We start from the raw sequence: 4,457 nt of genomic DNA, 5'->3' as shown, positions 1-4,457 counted from the left end.
CTCTCCCTCTCTCTCTCTCTCTCTCTCTCTCTCTCTCTCTCTCTCTCTCTCTCTCTCTATTCAATAAAGACAGTTTAATGTGTTTTAATTGGATGATATTTGTGATTAAATGAAAACGGATGAGTTGTAATTGGATGATGAAATAATGACATGAATAATATATCCCTTGTTGTTGGGCAGAAACCTTGTATCTCCATAATTAAACTTTTTATATTTCTGTGTGAATTCATTGCTACTTCTTCCTCACACTAACCGTGTCACACAATAATAATGAAAACAGCAGATCTACAAGCTCACAACGTTGTGAGCTTGTAGATCTGCTGTTGTTGTCACTCATTAGTCATTCAAAACGGAACGTTTTTTGGACATACGTGGTTTCCACCCGGACAATGTCTCTGTACGAACCGGGGCTCAGTCATATTTTGACTGACACTCGCCGCAACCAATCAGGTGCCGGAATTCAAATGAGCCCCGCCCACCTCCATCTAAAACCCAGCCAGAGGTGGGCGGCAACGCGCCTCCCACTCCGCCCACCGCAACTTAAGGCCGCGCCCCCAAACACGCCCCCACGACCGTCTTTATGGAGTGACAGCGATGCGTCCAAACACGCCCCCCCCCCCCCCCCCCCCCCCCCCACCACGCCCCCCCCAGGGCTGCCAACACTCTGGATCCAACAGGAGTTTCTCCTCCTGATCTATGTTAAAACAACCATAACGTGTCTCCTCCTGATCTATGTTAAATGTAAATAATAACAACCATTCATTACTTAAAAGTTCATATCTTTGTATGATTGCATGCACTGACCACACAAAGATGTTACATTGCTTCAGACATAAAGGTTATTAATAAAGATGTTACATTGCTTCAGACATAAAGGTTATTAATAAAGATGTTACATTGCTTCAGACATAAAGGTTATTAATAAAGATGTTACATTGCTTCAGACATAAAGGTTATTATTAAAGATGTTACATTGCTTCAGACATAAAGGTTATTAATAAAGATGTTACATTGCTTCAGACATAAAGGTTATTAATAAAGATGTTACATTGCTTCAGACATAAAGGTTATTAATAAAGATGTTACATTGCTTCAGACATAAAGGTTATTATTAAAGATGTTACATTGCTTCAGACATAAAGGTTATTAATAAAGATGTTACATTGCTTCAGACATAAAGTAAGTAAGTAAGTTTGAGCACTTCTTACCTCCGGGCTATGGTCGATGCCTACACCCTATATAATATGTATAATATATATATATATATATATATATATATATATATATATATATATATATATATATATATATATATATATATATATATATATATATATATATATGTGTATATATATGTAATGGATCATCATTCCTTTCTCACAGTCAGTCCAAATATTGTAATGTTTATTTTGGCCGTGGGGGGCGTGTTTTGGGTTGAAGGGGCGTGGCCTTAGGAGAAGCACGCAGAAAGCAACCGATGCTGGTGGGGAAGGGGGCGTGGTCCTGCCCGGGTGGGCGGGGCCACCGTGCAAGCTCATCGCCTTGCAGCGCGTTCACTCTGTGTGCGTTTCAGCTCGAGACACACTGCAACACACAACTACACACCTACACAACACAACTACACAACTACCCCACACCACAACAACAACAACAACAACAACAGAACAGTAAGTACACACTTATTACACACTTATTTACAACGTTAATACATTTATATCTGAGCATAAACACGCCTTTTATCATGTCAAAAACACACAACAGTAACACACACACACACACACACACACACACACACACACAAACTGCATGCCCGTTATGTTTCCTCTAATATATCAATATGTTTACAGGCTCTAGTGGCTCTGGACGAACAACCGGGTTCGAGTCCCGGCCGTTAGAAGCAAAGCTTTCTTTAATGTTTATAAACAACAAACAGACCGTTAGTTATTGTTATTAATATGTTTAATAATATTAATAATAGTAACGCTTTCTAACGCTGTGTGTTGTGTTGCCGCCGAAACCTCTCTGTTGTGTGTTCGTTCTGTGTGTGTGTGTGTGTGTGTGTGTGTGTGCGTGTGTGTTGTGTGTACGTGCGCGCGTGCTGTTGTTGGTTAGAAACGGGCTAGCCGCGTTAGCATGCGTTGATGCTAGCGAAGGGGGATGGGAGGGCGGGAAGCTCTAACATGGAGGAACTCGCTCCATTGTTCTCTATGCAGACGCACGGTTAGCCGCGCTAGCATGCTAACCCCCTGTTCTGCTGCAGTTAGCATGCTAGCTGGGCTAACTAGCCCCGTCTGTCGTCCGTTACGCTGCAGTTAGCATGCTAGCGAGGCTAAACAGTCCGTCGTAACGGACGAGAAGTGGCGTTAGGCATGCTAGCGAAGCTAACTGCAGCACACGGTTAGCCTCGCTAGCATGCTAACGGCACGATAGAAATGAATAGAGCTGTGTGAGTGAAGCTGCTGTTAGCCTCGCTAGCACTGCTAACAGGCTAACGGCACCATAGAAATGTAAGTGGAGCTGCCGTTAGCCTCACTAGCATGCTAACAGCACGCTAACTGCACCGTAGAAACGAATGGAAATGTGAGTGAAGCTGCAGTTAGCATTGCTAGCATGCTAACAGCATGCTAACTGCACCATAGATATGAACAGAAATGCGAGTGAAGCTGCAGTTAGCCTCACTAGCATGCTAACAGCACCATAGAAATGAATAGAAAACGGACACAAGCTGCTTCCATCCATTCATTTCATTCATTTGTTTGTTTTCGTGTTTTTTTCGTTCGTTCGTTGGTGTTTTTTTGGGTGTTTGTGGCCGCATGGCCTCCTTCAGGTCCGCATGAAGATGGATTTAAAATGGATTCCATCTGGTTTTTTCTTTGTTATTGAAGAAAGAGAAAAGAAGGGGGGGGGGGGATAAATCCTAAATCATACAGAATGTTTGTTTCGCTGCGTCTCATTGGTCGATGGAACGATGACATTTAGAAAATTGAGATGTTTTTTTTTTATTGATTGATTATATAATAATTATTTAGTGTAAATGATTTATTTTTATACATTATTTGGGCCCTGCGTTGAAAACAGGCTCATGGGTTAAAGGGTCATTTCACTCAAATTATACACTGGTTATCTATCCGTCTGTCTTTTTATATCTGTCTGTCTGTCTGTCTGTCTTTTCACTGTTTTTGCATCACACTGTTGTGAGCTTGTAGATCTGCTATTTTCACTGTTTTTGTGTCACACTGTTGTGAGCTTGTAGATCTGTTATTTTCACTGTTTTTGCGTGACTGTTGTGAGCTTTTAGATCTGTTATTTTCACTGTTTTTGCGTGACACTGTTGTGAGCTTGTAGATCTGCTATTTTCACTGTTTTTGTGTCACACTGTTGTGAGCTTGTAGATCTGTTATTTTCACTGTTTTTGCGTGACACTGTTGTGACAAAGAACATTATACAACAGGGCTGAAGAAGTTCATTGATTTGTTGATGTATCAAAAAATATAAACTATAGTTGACAGACAGACAGACATGTCCTTATGCATCAGACAGGCAGGCAGACAGACAGACAGACAGGCAGACAGACAGACAGACAGACAGACAGACATGTCCTTATGCATCAGACAGGCAGACAGACAGACATGTCCTTATGCATCAGACAGACAGGCAGACAGACAGACAGACATGTCCTTATGCATCAGACAGGCAGACAGACAGACAGACAGACAGACAGACAGACAGACATGTCCTTATGCATCAGACAGACAGACAGACATGTCCTTATGCATCAGACAGACAGACAGACAGACATGTCCTTATGCATCAGACAGACAGACAGACAGACAGACAGACTTAAACACTTCATAATTAAACAACCATCATCTTCTCAGAATAGCTCAGCTTTTTGTTGTTGCATTTCATCAAATAAAGAAAAACCCTCAAATCATCACAGAGTAAATAAATAAAACAACATGGAATAGATTCATGACATGACTAGGAACCACAGACAGGCTGTAGGGACCACAGACAGGCTTTAGGAACCACAGACAGGCTGTAGGGACCACAGACAGGCGTTAGGGACCACAGACAGGCTGTAGGGACCACAGACAGGCTGTAGGGACCACAGACAGGCTTTAGGGACATTTATTCAGACATTTAATATTCACTTTATCAGACACGCCCCCTTCCTATACAAACCCATTGTAACTTCAAACTGCATTTGAACCATGTTTAGATTCATCTAAAACACTGGTTTTCAACCATTTTCGTGTCAAGGACCCCCAAATTGACACTTATTACCCCACGGACCCCCATTTGAAAAGATAAGCCAGGGACCCCCCATAAGAGAAGGTTTTTACGGCTCTCTAGAAGTGATTCTCAACCGTTTTAATTTCAAGGACCCCCAGTTTAACATGCATTAGGGCTACGGACCCCCATTTAATGGCATTTATATCTCTGGGACCCCAATT

The 4,457-nt window shown here is 41.9% G+C and overlaps 1 protein-coding gene across 2 annotated transcripts in view; it reads left to right on the top strand.

Annotated features, from left to right (window-relative positions):
- The first annotated feature begins 1,542 nt into the window (after positions 1-1,542).
- hmgb2b (high mobility group box 2b) overlaps positions 1,543-4,457 on the top strand; it is a 20,503-nt gene continuing 17,588 nt past the window's right edge. For both annotated transcript variants that reach the window (XM_084042221.1, XM_084042220.1), the window contains exon 1: positions 1,543-1,667. The gene's annotated coding sequence lies outside the window, so the exon portion shown is untranslated. The remainder of the gene's footprint in view (positions 1,668-4,457) is intronic.

The sequence above is a fragment of the Gymnoscopelus microlampas genome (genome assembly GCF_963454915.1).
Source record: "Gymnoscopelus microlampas genome assembly, chromosome: 19".
Taxonomy (NCBI): Eukaryota; Metazoa; Chordata; class Actinopteri; order Myctophiformes; family Myctophidae; genus Gymnoscopelus; species Gymnoscopelus microlampas.
The sequence above is the reverse complement of the archived record's forward strand: the minus strand, read 5'-3'. Positions and strand labels throughout refer to the sequence as shown.